Genomic DNA, 15,445 nt, shown 5'->3' on the forward strand with positions numbered 1-15,445 from the left:
ACATAATAAACAGGGGTATCCTATGGATTGTGCTGCAAAATATGCGGAGTTCCTAAAAGTAAGAGATGTATAAAGCTTTCCCTCCATTCAGGGTTAGTTGCAGAGGGCAATAATTTAGGTAACAATCAACTAAAAATATAAACTTCAAAAAGAGATGCGTTAATGTTTTTATCCTTAATACTACATAATACTTATGGGGTATGCCATGCTGGTTACCCTGTGGACGGTGTGGAGTTACAGAATGTATACAGAATTTTCCCTCCATTCAGGGTCAGTTTCAGAGGGCAATAATTCAGGTGACAGCCAAACTTCTCTTCAATAGCCTGTAACAAGAAGCCATAGGATAGGAACACTTGAAGGAACAAGGTTCTTACTTGGTTGATCAGGAGGAGTATAGAAGGCTCTTCCTCCATTCAGGGTCAGTCACAGAGGGCAATAATTCATTTAACAGTAATAACTGTCTTTGATAGCCTGTAACAAGTAACCTTGGGATGGGAACACTTGAAGGAATGAGGTTCTGTCTTGGCTGAACAGGAGTATATGAGGCTCTCCCTCCATTCCGGCTCGTAGAGCAATAATTCAAAGAACCGTTCACTTATAGAACTTAAAAATACTGTAAAACCTTCCAAAAATACATTTTGGTATGCGAAATGTGTGGAGTTACTGAAAGTGCAGAATGTATGTAGAGTTTTTCCTCGTTTCAGGGTCAGTTGCAGGAGGACAATAATTAATTTGACAGTGAACTCAAAGAATACCTGTCACAAACCACCGGGGGGGTCACTCAGAAATCCCCCGCGCTGGCTACCAGTACGTCACAATCGGGGGGTAATAAGTGGGGGTCACCCCTCCTTTATACCTCCCGACCGACAGACAGAGCACGTGACGCGCTCTCTAGCGCCCCTCTTATAGTCAGGCCAATTATGGAATTGCCCGACAATAAGCAAGGAGGCCGCTATACTACTTATGCCGATTATTGAAGGGTCCCCGGTGAGAGTAAGGTATATATTCCCCCGACCTCCGCGGGCGGAATATATAAAATCTCCCCGAATCTCACTGGCCTCCCCACAATAATCCTTGGCACAATTCGCTGCCACCAACCGATTTACGGTAACTATTAGCCGAACACACAGACGTGGGATTCAAGATCGAGATAACAGAACAGCCCAAGATTAATTATATAATTTAATCAGCCTAAAGCACACTAGAAACTACAATATATACAATAGGGAATCTACAGAATATACATATGTCAGAGTACAGTTACAATCAAAGCATGGGTTACAAACAGGCATACACAGTTCCAGCAGTTACCTTGTTGCGTCTGGCCACAGGGGGGCGCTGTAGGCCAGGTTTCCAGGAACTCCCTCACAGGTCTTTCCCAACCAGGCCCCCGAGCAGAAGAACACTGGAAAATGGCCGAAGTAGGGTTATCAACCTGGGCAAATCCAGGTCCCCTCCTACCTTCGTGACCTCACAGGGAGCACTGCTCCACCCCTGGCTTGAGTTATGGACAATATCCCAACATGGAATATGGGCCATAACTTTGCCTGGGAGCGTCGTAGGCGGACGCCAACGCTCTCATTGTGACAGCTATGAATTTAGCCACAGAACGAGGGGACTCATGACCTGTCTGCCAGTTCCCCATTGGCTGATATCACGCCTGGGGCATTTCCCAATGTCCTGCTCCCATAAAAAGGGTGTGCCGGCATCGTCCGCATGCGGAGACACCATTTTTATGGTTGCCATATTTATCGGAAATATGGCTTGCGAGATATGAACCATTTTTTACTGGAGTCGTTCTGTCTGGCTACTTCCATAGCCTTGCTAACTAGCTAGCAGCCCCCACTACAGGGTCACGGCAGGGAGTCATCCTGTGTCCATTGTTCTCACATCACCTAATTTCCATATCACAGGACATGGCCCAGGGGCCTTCACAGATGCTGGACATCTGAGGACAAGAAGGGGGGGGGGGGCACTGCCAGGGAGTGATGAGAGCGATTATGACTCCCAGTCATAATTCCTCTTCATATCCCAGGATTTGCCTCACACCTCCCCCCTTTTGAGGGCGCTAGGGGGCAGCACACTCCGGTGTTCCCCCGTGCGCCCGTCCGCGACCTCTCCTTGTCGGGACAGCCCGTCTGCGTTACCGTGGTCACGGCCCCTTTTGTGGCGAATGGTGAAGTTGTATTGCTGGAGCGCAAGGCTCCATCGCAACAATCGCCCATTCGTCCCAGAGACGGTGTGCAACCAGCTGAGGGGATTGTGGTCCGTCTCCACGATGAAGTGGCGCCCGTATAGATAGGGTTGCAGACGCTGCAGGGCCCACACTATGGCCAGGCACTCCTTCTCCATCGTGGAATAGGCAACTTCCCTTGGTAACAGCTTCCTGCTCAGGTACAAGACTGGGTGCTCTTGGCTCGCAGAGTCCACCTGGCTGAGCACCGCACCGAGGCCGAAGTCACTGGCGTCGGTCTGTACTACAAACGGCCGCGTGAAGTCGGCTGCCTGTAGCACGGGCGGGCTGGACAGGGCGTCCTTTAGGGCCCGGAAGGCTGTCTCGCAGTCCATTGTCCAATCGACTGCAGAGGGCAGCTTCTTCTTGGTGAGGTCCGTCAAGGGCTTTGCCAGGCTACTATAGCATGGAACAAACCTCCTATAGTACCCAGCGGTCCCCAAGAAGGACATCACCTGCTTCTTGGTCCTGGGGGTGGGCCAGGATGCGATGGCTTCCACTTTCTCAGGCTCGGGCTTCAGTGTTCTCCCACCTACCCGGTGACCGAGGTACTGGACCTCGCTCATGGCCAGCTGACACTTTCCCGGCTTGATGGTCAAACCTGCCCGGTGGATCCGCCTGAGCACCTGTGCTAGATGCTCTAGGTGGTCCTCCCAGGTGGGACTGAAGACGGCAATGTCATCCAGGTACGCGGCCGCGTACCCTTCAAGTCCCTTGAGCAGGGTGTTGACCATCCGCTGGAAAGTGGCAGGGGCATTCCTCATCCCGAATGGCATCACCGTGGACTCGTACAGTCCAAATGGGGTAATAAAGGCAGAGCGTTCCCTGGCCTTGCGAGTCAGGGGGATCTGCCAATATCCCCGGCTCAGATCCATGATGGTCAGGTACTGAGCCCCGGCCAACTGATCGAGCAGGTCATCGATGCGTGGCATTGGGTACGCATCGGCGACCGTGACAGCATTGAGCCCCCTGTAGTCCACGCAGAACCGAGTGGTTCGGTCCTTCTTAGGGACGAGGACTACAGGCGAGGCCCAAGCGCTGTTGGATGCCTGGATCACCCCCAGCTTCAGCATCTCGTCAATCTCCTGGCGCATGTGTTGCTGCACCTCCAGGGAGACCCGATATGCTGAACGCCGGATCGGGGGATGATCCCCAGTGTCCACGTGATGGACAGCCAAGTCAGTCCTTCCGGGCTGGTTGGTAAACAACCCCCGGAAGGGGAGGAGGGTGGCCCACAGCTGGGACCGTTGGTCCTCCAAGAGCTGGTGGCCAACCTCCACATCCTCAATGGATCCGCCGGCCCTAACCTGGGCTAGCATATCCAAGAGGGTTTCCGCTTCTCCCTCCTCGGGCAGTTTGCACACGGGGAGCGCACATGCCTCCCGCTCATGATGTGCCTTCATCATGTTCACATGGAAGGGCTTCCGCCTTCCACGGGCAGGGTCCAGGGTGACCAGGTACGTTACAGGGTTGAGCTGCTGGTACACGAGGTATGGGCCTTCCCAGGCTGCCTGAAGCTTGTCCTGTGGTACGGGGACCAGTACCCACACCTTTTGACCCACTTGGTAGGTCCTCTCACAAGCGTTCTGGTCGTACCAACGCTTCTGATCGGCCTGGGCTTGAGCCATATTGTCGTGTACCAGTTGCGTCAAGGCCTGCATTTTGTCCCGGAAGCGCATGACATACTCGATAACCGACACTCCAGGGGTGGCCAAATCCCCGTCCCAAGCCTCTTTCACCAGAGCCAGGGGGCCCCGCACACGTCGCCCGTACAGGAGCTCAAACGGTGAGAATCCTGTTGAGGCCTGTGGAACCTCCCGGTAAGCAAATAACAGGTGTGGGAGATACCGCTCCCAGTCACGCCCATGGGAGTCGACCAACATCTTAAGCATCTGCTTTAAGGTGCCATTGAACCGCTCGCACAGGCCATTAGTCTGTGGATGGTACGGGCTGGCCACCAGATGTCGCACCTGGACTTGCTTACAGAGGGCCTCCATCAGCTGGGACATGAATTGGGTCCCCCGGTCAGTGAGCATTTCCTGGGGAAAACCCACTCGGGAGAAAATCTCCAGCAATGCGGTGGCCACCTTGTCAGCCCGAATGGACGACAAGGCCACTGCTTCTGGGTACCGGGTGGCATAGTCCACTACCGTCAGTATGAAGCGTTTCCCGGAGCTGCTGGGGATGGCCAGCGGGCCGACCAGATCCACAGCCACCCTCCTGAAAGGCTCATCGATGATGGGCAGAGATACCAGTGGGGCTTTGGGGCGTGGCCCCGCCTTCCCCACTCTCTGACAGGTTTCACACGAACGGCAGTAGGCAGCCACATCGGCCCCCATTTTTGGCCAGTAGAAATGCTGGTTTAACCTGGCCTTGGTCTTAGCGATCCCTAGGTGTCCGGCCATCGGAATCTCATGTGCGATCCGCAACAACTCCGTCCGGAACGGATAGGGTACCACCAACTGTCGGTCCCTGGGCCACGCCTCCGGTGAACCCTGCTGGACCGTGGCCCGGTACAGCCGTCCTTGGTCCCAGACCACTCGCTCCGGGTCCGAGTCCGAGGGAGGCTGTGCCGCCTGCTCCTTAAGAGCTTTCAGGCTGTCGTCAGCTTCTAACGCTGCCTGAAACCCCTGACTAGATGTGGCCAGAATCGACGAGACTGTCACATCTTCAGTCAGTACCCCGGGACCTGTGTCCTGGCCTCCACCTGACTCGGCTGCCACTTGGTCAGAAGGGGAAGAGCTATCGGACCTCCGGGAGGCCCCTTGGCTTCCAGCACTCCCACTGCGGGTGACAGCGGCCACAGCCGCTGCGACCGTGGGTCGTGCCTGCTCCTCCTCCGTTCCTGACCAAGTCGCCGGTTCAGGCAGACCTACCTGGCTTCCTGACACCCCGGTTGTGGGGGAACCATGCACCGAGATCTTACCTGGGAGCACTTCCGCTCCTGGACCGGCCCCAATCTCACCTGCCTGTTCCCCTCCTGCAGCAACAGAACCCCGCTGTGAAATCTCTGGGGACCCCACATTTGCTGTGGTAGCCCCCACCCCACACACTGGTCCTCCCCCTGCAGCACCCTGCTCTCTGCTTATCCCTGCAGAGGGCAGCAGATCCCAGCTCACAGGCTGATTACTTGTAGAGGCATTGTCACACCTTTCTCTGACCCCCTCCCCTGTCACAGCTGCAGCTGAGTGTGTGTCTATGGTGTCTATGCAAGCAGAAATATCAGAGTTCACTCCCTCCTCCCTTACATCATTCATAGATAACACATTAACATTGTTAGGAGTCATGTCAGTACGGGCTGAAGGTTCAGCCCTTGGGGGGGGCCCAAACTGGGAGGTTATCTGCCCCAAATCTGTCCCAAGTAGCACGTTTGCAGGGATCCGATCAGTTACCCCCACCTCCCTCACCCCCCGCCCTGCGCCCCAGTCCACATAAATGTCAGCAACAGGCAGCGCCGGGTCAGTGCCTCCAATCCCGGAGACAGCGAGGGTTTTTCCAGGGATCAAGTCTTGGGGGGACACCATCTCAGGCCGCACCAGAGTCACCTCCGAGGCGCTGTCTCGCAGTCCTATGGTCACAGACCGGCCGACGGTGACAGGTTGGAAGCTGTCCAGGGACCTACCACCACCCCCACCCACACAATACACCTTGGGCGGCCCTTTGGACGGGGACGGAGCCGGGGCCTTGGGACGCTGAGGGCACATGGCCTTGAAGTGTCCAGGTAGGTTGCACTGGTGGCACCGTCTTGGTTCCGCCATGGGCCTGGAGAGGGGAGTTGAGGGGGACACCCCCTGCAGTCTAGGGGCAGGTGGGGCAGTCGCAGAATTCATCTTACCCCCTCTCCAGGTGCTGCTGGTGGCCGCTCTCCTGGCCTCAGGGGCCCGGTTGTTGGTGTAGTCATCGGCAAGGGCAGCTGTAGCCGTGGACCCCTTTGGCTTCTGGTCTCGGATGAACTGGCGGAGATCCTCAGGGCAGTTCCACAAGAGTTGCTCCGTGATGAACAAGTCCAGGATCTCCGGTCCGGTGGAAAGCTGCAGGCCTTGGGTCCAGTGGTCGGCAGCTCGGGCAAGTGCCCGCCGGTGGTCAGCCCAGGAGTCCTTTGGTCCCTTCTGTAGGCTCCGGAACTTCTTGCGGTAGGACTCTGGAGTGAGGTTGTACTGTTGGATCAGGGCCCGCTTGATGGTGTCGTAGCCCTGATCTGCCTCAGCAGGCAAGTCACCAAGGATATCCAGGGCCTTACCCCTTAAACGGGGGGTCAGGTATTTGGCCCACTGGTCCTTGTCCAGATGGTGCTGCAAGCAAGTCCGTTCAAAAGCAGTCAAGAAAGAGTCCAAGTCTCCATCCTTCTCCAGCACTGGGAAGTCCTCAACACGGACCTTTGGAAGTTTGGTGTCTCGAAGGTCACATGTGGCTGATGAGGGCCGGAGCTGAGCTAGCTGCAGCTGGTAGTCACGGTCTGCCTGTCGCTCTCGCTCTTCACGCGCTGCCTGCCGCTCTCGCTCCGCAGCCTCACGCTCTGCGTGCCGCTCTGCCCTGCGCTCTGCCAGGAGTTCCTTGTAGCCCTTCTGGTCTCCAGCCTGGAGAAGGGCCATAGCCATTTGAAGAAGGCTATCCGAGCCTCCCAGGCTCGGTGGAATGGCACGTGGTGATCTGCGGCACGCTGCAGAGCTAGGCGATTCACTGTCCCTTTCAGAGCGGAGGGCTGGCATCTGGCTCGTTGAGGAACCTTGGGTGAGCTCCTCCTCATCTTGTCCAGCAGTGCCAGGTTGCGCAATGTCCTCGGCAGAACGGTTTTCTGGCGTCGAGCTCCTGGAGGACTCGTGGGCAACCTCCTCATTGCTGTCCACAGCACCGTCCTCCCTCTCTTCGGCTCCTGCCTTAGCATTGGCCAGTTGCATAGCTCTGCTCCTGGTGCCATCAGCCATTCTTGCAGACTTTTGGTCACTGACACAGAACTGACACCTGATGCCTCCACACACCTTACAGTATCTGCACTCTGACACTCTAGTGTTGAGCTAGTCTGAAGACCCCAGCAGCCACAGCTGCTGCAGGCAGTCTTTAGTGTCTGGGAGTATGGGTCTCACACTCACACACACTATTATCTCGATCCCACCGCTATGCCACCAATATGTCACAAACCACCGGGGGGGGTCACTCAGAAATCCCCCGCGCTGGCTACCAGTACGTCACAATCGGGGGGTAATAAGTGGGGGTCACCCCTCCTTTATACCTCCCGACCGACAGACAGAGCACGTGACGCGCTCTCTAGCGCCCCTCTTATAGTCAGGCCAATTATGGAATTGCCCGACAATAAGCAAGGAGGCCGCTATACTACTTATGCCGATTATTGAAGGGTCCCCGGTGAGAGTAAGGTATATATTCCCCCGACCTCCGCGGGCGGAATATATAAAATCTCCCCGAATCTCACTGGCCTCCCCACAATAATCCTTGGCACAATTCGCTGCCACCAACCGATTTACGGTAACTATTAGCCGAACACACAGACGTGGGATTCAAGATCGAGATAACAGAACAGCCCAAGATTAATTATATAATTTAATCAGCCTAAAGCACACTAGAAACTACAATATATACAATAGGGAATCTACAGAATATACATATGTCAGAGTACAGTTACAATCAAAGCATGGGTTACAAACAGGCATACACAGTTCCAGCAGTTACCTTGTTGCGTCTGGCCACAGGGGGGCGCTGTAGGCCAGGTTTCCAGGAACTCCCTCACAGGTCTTTCCCAACCAGGCCCCCGAGCAGAAGAACACTGGAAAATGGCCGAAGTAGGGTTATCAACCTGGGCAAATCCAGGTCCCCTCCTACCTTCGTGACCTCACAGGGAGCACTGCTCCACCCCTGGCTTGAGTTATGGACAATATCCCAACATGGAATATGGGCCATAACTTTGCCTGGGAGCGTCGTAGGCGGACGCCAACGCTCTCATTGTGACAGCTATGAATTTAGCCACAGAACGAGGGGACTCATGACCTGTCTGCCAGTTCCCCATTGGCTGATATCACGCCTGGGGCATTTCCCAATGTCCTGCTCCCATAAAAAGGGTGTGCCGGCATCGTCCGCATGCGGAGACACCATTTTTATGGTTGCCATATTTATCGGAAATATGGCTTGCGAGATATGAACCATTTTTTACTGGAGTCGTTCTGTCTGGCTACTTCCATAGCCTTGCTAACTAGCTAGCAGCCCCCACTACAGGGTCACGGCAGGGAGTCATCCTGTGTCCATTGTTCTCACATCACCTAATTTCCATATCACAGGACATGGCCCTGGGGCCTTCACAGATGCTGGACATCTGAGGACAAGAAGGGGGGGGGGGCACTGCCAGGGAGTGATGAGAGCGATTATGACTCCCAGTCATAATTCCTCTTCATATCCCAGGATTTGCCTCACAATACCCTTCCAAGGAAATTAGTTAAGAGAAAAAAAATATGTAAATAATATTATTTGTACATAGCAAATGTGGGTATTTCATGGATTGTGCTGGTTATCTTGCAAAATATGTGGAGTTCTTGAAAGTAAGGAATGTTAATAGTTTACCCTCCATTCAGGGTCAGTTGCAGAGGGCAATAATTCAGGGAACAGTTAACTAAAAATACACTTCAAAAGGAATGAGTTAAGGATAAAAAAAACAAATACTACATATATGTGTATGCCATGCTGGTTACCCTACGAAATGAGTGTGGTTACTGAAAGTTTGGGATATATGTGTAGCTTCCTTCACTTCAGGGTCAGTTGCAGAGGGCACGAATTCATTTAACAGTCAACTAGTCTATAGCCAGCCAAGCAAACATAGGATGGGAAGACTTGAAGGAATGAGGTTCTGTCGCGTATGATCAGGAGTATAGGAGGCTTTTTGTGGCTATCCTGACCATGGAAGACAGGCTGTCCATCAACCCATTCCAAAACGGTTGTGTTAAAGGGAACCAAACATCAGGATTTTCGTGTATAAGGTGCAGCCAGTGCAGTACTGGCACTATCAGGCACAGGCTGTACATACCATTAGTGGGCAGCTCGGGTGTTTATAAACTTTGAATTTCACAGCCTAAAGTTTGAAAATTCATCCATTTTTTGATTGACGTGTGCACCTCTGCTGATAATATCCGGGCGGGTTATGCACATGATTCCCGCTCCCCCCGCCGCCTTTTCCTCCCTCCCTCTGGCTGTATGTAAATTTCTCTATTCAGAAACACAGCGTCGGAGTTAGCGCCTGCGCATAGCACTTATCTCCGGCGCCGTATTTCTGAAGCCCACAGTACCTAGTATTGTGCATGAGAGGGCGGCGCATGCGCCCTCGCTTCTTCAGATCTTGTTGTGACCATGGGAGTGTGGCGCAACTGAGGCTTCCGTCGCCACAGGTCATTGCACCCCATCAGCGGTGTGATGCCCCATTCTGGGTGAGGAAGGGAGTGAACACCGGTCCCCTGGTAAATCCACACTACACCAATTGCTAGGAACACACTGGGACCAGGGATAGTGGCAGAAAACCCTCCCATGCTGCATGCTGAGAGGGGCCGTAAGACCCATCCCTGCTCCCATAGGGTGGTAGCTTAGCAACCGGGGGGTGGGGAGAGCCAGCCGAGTGTAGAGCAGAGAGGAAGGTCAGAGTTTCAGTTTACCTCAGAGAGTGAGAGAGTGAGGAGCCAGCATGTAGCTGTGAAAGAGAAAGGAGCTCTGTGAGCTCAGAGTGTCCGCACAGAGAAAGCAACAGAAGTCTGAGAGAGAGTGCGGAAGGAGGAAGAGGTCTGCAGGAGGCAGGCAAGGAGGAGAGAAGGAAAGAGAGCTCCAAGTCAGTCAGGGGCTAAGAAGAAGAAAGTCACGCTTCCTGGTGAAGATCCTGGGACTCAGAGGGTCCAGGTGACACCAAGCAGAGAACAGAAGGGATTCCAGGGCCACGGGTAGCTGTAGAGCTGTGGTGGCCTGTTCCACAGGAACATCGGTGGAGGGATCAAGCTGCAACAGGGGACGGTCCCTAGAAACCGGAGGAGTGCAAAATCATCTCCAAACAGTAAAAACCGAGGCCCAGGGAATGTTGTAAACTCCCCGGGCCACAGCCCACAGCAGAACTTCTAGAAAAGGGCTAATCAGCCGACAGGTGACCCCCCAGCCTGGAGGCTGTTGTGGAGGCCGAGCCAGGTTTATCCTACAAAGGCAAGGTTTAAGGAGACAGCTGAAGACAGAGACACTTAAGAGAAGGGTACCGGGTTTCGCTCCAAGAATCACCCAGAAACGGCGGAGGTCCCTGACAGTGGTCCCAGCAGTCCAAGGGTTCCTGCAGGCCTTGACAAGAACTGTGAGTAAAGAACTTGAAACTGCACCCTTGGAGTTGCCTCTGTTATTTCATCTGCATAGACACTCACAAGCACCAACTGTGCCCCGGGGCATTGCTCCACCTGTGGGGAGTAGTACCACCATTGCTGCCATATCATCCCCCGGAGGACTCATACAGCAGCGGCGGCTTATTAGCCGCATACCACAGGTGGCGTCACGAACACAAACTTTAATTCAAGCCACATATTTTACTGACACCCACCAGGGCCACGGAGCCGGGCCCAGCCACCACTGACTACCACCGGACTAGTCCGGCCTGGCACCGGGTGTCCCACAGCCCTGGGGTGGGCGAGTCAACTTTGGCGTCACGAACAGGATTTCGTGCCCTGTCCCACCGGGTACTGTGCGCCTGAAGAATTGCGCTTAAAAGACTGTTACTGCGTGTTTCACTGTGAAAACTGCCGCCATTAGCGCTACAGCGAGCGGGAAGAAGGGGGGCGTGCCAGAAGAAAGGGCGCGAAGAGAAGCCCCGCCCCCTTGGTCTTGCCCAGAAAGAGCGCGAAGCGGTGCCCGCCATGGAAGGCGGAAGAAGAAGAAATGGCGCCTAGAAAAACTGGCCGGCTGGCAGAACAAGTCTAAATGCCAGACCAGCAGAGAGAGAAAATGGCTCCTGTAAGCGGAGGCCAGGGGGAGCTCACCTGGATCAGGCCTGTGACCGCCGCTGAGCTGGAGGCTGAGGTCGGAAGGATGGCTGACGGGATGAAGAAGCGGAGCGGACGGGAGACAGCCGTGTGGGGGAAGGAGATGGTGCTGGCCATGAAGAGTCTGCAGAAGTCTGTGCAGCGAGGCCTGCGTGGGGGTGATGCCCATGTCCATCCAGAGTCCACACCGGCGATGCTGATCCTGCTGCAGAGCATCTCCGGCCTAGATCTGGGCGAGTCCCATGCTGCCCCTGCCGGCGCGAGTGCCCCAACCCCCGCTGCCATTCCCACGGTCCCTGGAGGGACGCCCGGCACGGCGACGCCGATCCGGGCCGCAGCCACGCCAGGTGCGGCCCGCCAAGATTTCGCCGCCGGGGCGGCGCCCATCCACATCGCAGCAGCGACACCAAGCCCGGCCTGTCCAGCTCAGGCCCCAGCAGCGATACCCCGCTCAGACAAGCAAGATCCCGCCGCAGCGGCGACGTTAATCCACGCCGCAGATGCGGCCCGCCAAGTACAGGCCGCCGCCATGCCAGGCGCGGCCCGCCAAGACCAGCAGACGCAGACTGTGCTGACCGCTGTCTACCTGCTGCCAGGTGGGGAGCCGGAGAAGAATCCCTACATGTAAAGAAGTAAGAAAAGAAGCTGAACTGTATATAGCCCCTGTCTGCCCCTCATTCTTTGTGAAGATGTCCCTTTTGTGCTGTCCTAATGTTCTTTTTGAAGATGACACCCTACCCTGCCTTACTGCCCCTTGTACTTTTTGAAGACGTCACCCCCCATGTTTGTGTTACCGGGCCACTGAACTGGAATGTGGGCCCCGGTGAATGTGATGTCTTATGTGTCCTTTGTAACCAGGCCACTGGACTTAGTGGCTGGTTGAGTTTTTGCACTTTTGTTGATTGAAAGAAATGAACTGCCAGGCTACTGGACTTGTTGTAGCCAACAATGTAATTAGTTGCACCCGTTGTGCCCCCTACCAGAATTATGGGGGATGTGCCCGAACCGTGCAATGGACTGGAAGTGCACACAGAGTTTTCTTTATAAGAAGTTCGCAACGTTTAAGTACTTGTGCCTCCCATAAAGGGAAGAAATGTTTTATTGTTTTAGGTTATGCATAACAAAAATGTTTTTGCAGTTTCTCCACATGTCTTGTTGTTGTTTTTCAGCCCAAGGACGTGCTGGGATTCGCTGTGGGGGAGTGTGGCGCCCCTGAGGCTTCCGTCGCCACAGGTCATTGCACCCCATCAGCGGTGTGATGCCCCATTCTGGGTGAGGAAGGGAGTGAACACCGGTCCCCTGGCAAATCCACACTACACCCATTGCTAGGAACACACTGGGACCAGGGATAGTGGCAGAAAACCCTCCCATGCTGCATGCTGAGAGGAGCCGTAAGACCCATCCCTGCTCCCATAGGGTGGTAGCTTAGCAACCGGGGGGTGGGGAGAGCCAGCCGAGTGTAGAGCAGAGAGGAAGGTCAGAGTTTCAGTTTACCTCAGAGAGTGAGGAGCCAGCATGTAGCTGTGAAAGAGAAAGGAGCTCTGTGAGCTCAGAGTGTCCGCACAGAGACAGCAACAGAAGTCTGAGAGAGAGTGCGGAAGGAGGAAGAGGTCTGCAGGAGGCAGGCAAGGAGGAGAGAAGGAAAGAGAGCTCCAAGTCAGTCAGGGGCTAAGAAGAAGAAAGTCACGCTTCCTGGTGAAGATCCTGGGACTCAGAGGGTCCAGGTGACACCAAGCAGAGAACAGAAGGGATTCCAGGGCCACGGGTAGCTGTAGAGCTGTGGTGGCCTGTTCCACAGGAACATCGGTGGAGGGATCAAGCTGCAGCAGGGGACGGTCCCTAGAAACCGGAGGAGTGCAAAATCATCTCCAAACAGTAAAAACCGAGGCCCAGGGAATGTTGTAAACTCCCCGGGCCACAGCCCACAGCAGAACATCTAGAAAAGGGCTAATCAGCCGACAGGTGACCCCCCAGCCTGGAGGCTGTTGTGGAGGCCGAGCCAATTTTATCCTACAAAGGCAAGGTTTAAGGAGACAGCTGAAGACAGAGACACTTAAGAGAAGGGTACCGGGTTTCGCTCCAAGAATCACCCAGAAACGGCGACGGCGGAGGTCCCTGACAGTGGTTCCAGCAGTCCAAGGGTTCCTGCCGGCCTTGACAAGAACTGTGAGTAAAGAACTTGAAACTGCACCCTTGGAGTTGCCTCTGTTATTTCATCTGCATAGACACTCACAAGCACCAACTGTGCCCCGGGGCATTGCTCCACCTGTGGGGAGTAGTACCACCATTGCAGCGATATCATCCCCCGGAGGCCTCATGCAGCAGCGGCGGCTTATTAGCCGCATACCACAGGTGGCGTCACGAACACAAACTTTAATTCAAGCCACATATTTTACTAACACCCACCAGGGTCACGGAGCCAGGCCCAGCCACCACTGACTACCACCGGACTAGTCCGGCCCGGCACCGGGTGTCCCACAGCCCTGGGGTGCGCGAGTCAGGAGCACGCGTGATCACAACAGGACTGGAGAACAGCTGATCTTACCGATTAGCTGCAGCAGACGATATCGATAACGTCTGCTGCAGCTAATCGGGGTAAGATCAGCTGTTCTCCAGTCCTGTTGTGACCTTGCACGCTCCCGCGGTCACAACGAGATCTGAAGAAGCGAGGGCGCATGCACAATAATACTAGGTACTGCGGGCTTCAGAAATACGGCGCCAACTCAGATGCCGTGTTTCTGAATAGACAAAATTTACATAAAGCCAGAGAGAGGGAGGAACAGGTGGCGGGGGGGGGGGGTGAATCATGTGCATAACTCGCCCGGACATTAGCAGCAGAGGTGCACACGTCAATCAAAAACTGGATGAATTTTCAAACTTTATAAACCTGGATTTCACTGCCTAAACACCCGAGCTGCCCCCTGATGGTATGTACACAATGTGCCCGATAGTGCCAGTACTGCACTGGCTGCACCTTATATACCAAAATCCTGATGTTTGCTTCCCTTTAAAGCAAGAGGAGAAGAGGTGATGTTGCCATTGAGCTTGCCAGGGTTGTGTCCTACAATTATGAGGTTAAAGCTATTTTGAAGGGGAAACTAAGTGTTGTATGTCTTATAGAGATTGCAGGTTCATTTAAAATTTAGGATTTCACCCAATAAATTTAAAAATAAAATAAAGAAAAGTAGTTTTACTTTTCTGGACAGGAAACCACATTCCTTTGTCTCTTCTAGATGTAGAGATAATTTCATATCTGTCCTGCAACTATAAATAAGCCATTTCCTTTGACGAGTGGTGCGCAGATTGTCATATGAGGTACCAGTATCACAAGACTAACCTTAAAATTATAAAAAAAAAAGCAGGCAAAATTTTAAAATATCTACCCTAAATCGGTTCCATGAACATTCTATATAAATATATCAATCTATTTTTGACTTTTTAATATAGCGCTCCAAATCCCCAGCATAGATATTAACTACTAACACTGAGTATCTGCAAGCACCACTAGGGGGAGCTGTGAATGAGTATGTCGTTCAATGTATATGTGGCGCCCTGGACTAGCCAGGACGTCACAGGTACTGCAACAACACACCCCACACCCCGGTTAGGAACACCTAAGTCAGGCACAAATCCTTGTTGCCTCCCTCCATGGGCTGATGTCCACACCAGGTGGGGCGGAGCCAGGCGGTTGGCTCCACCTACCAAGGAGTTCACAGTCCTGGAGGCGGGAAAAGGAAGGGAGTTGAGTTTTGGAGTTGAGTCAGGGAAGTAGTAGTAGAGGAACTGACACTGGCCGTGTCCGGGTACGTGGCCTGGGCACAGAAACAGCAAGGTTGGCAGACGTTGGTGACCGTCTGCAGGAGACGTCTATTGAGACACAACCGTAAGGACCTGGGACGGGCGGTGGCCCACCGGTACCGGATCGGGGAGCGAAGAGAAGCCAGCACCATCCGGCAGGGTCTACGGACCCCGACCAGGCTAGGAGTCGCCGTAAAACTGGTCAAATCCGTCAGCGACGGGAACCTCCGGGGTTTCCCAGCAGTACAAGACCCGACTGAAAGGCAACCGTCCAAACAGTGAGGGAGAGAAAGCTACCGCCAGAGCTAGAGCGCCCAGGGCCAGAGCCTGTGGGCAAACAGGGGCTCCCTTAGCCAACCTACCGCTGGGGAGCCGGTTACCGGTGGGGAGCCATCGGGGCCGAAAACACAAAAAG

Source organism: Anomaloglossus baeobatrachus, chromosome 12 (genome assembly GCF_048569485.1).
Source record: "Anomaloglossus baeobatrachus isolate aAnoBae1 chromosome 12, aAnoBae1.hap1, whole genome shotgun sequence".
Taxonomy (NCBI): Eukaryota; Metazoa; Chordata; class Amphibia; order Anura; family Aromobatidae; genus Anomaloglossus; species Anomaloglossus baeobatrachus.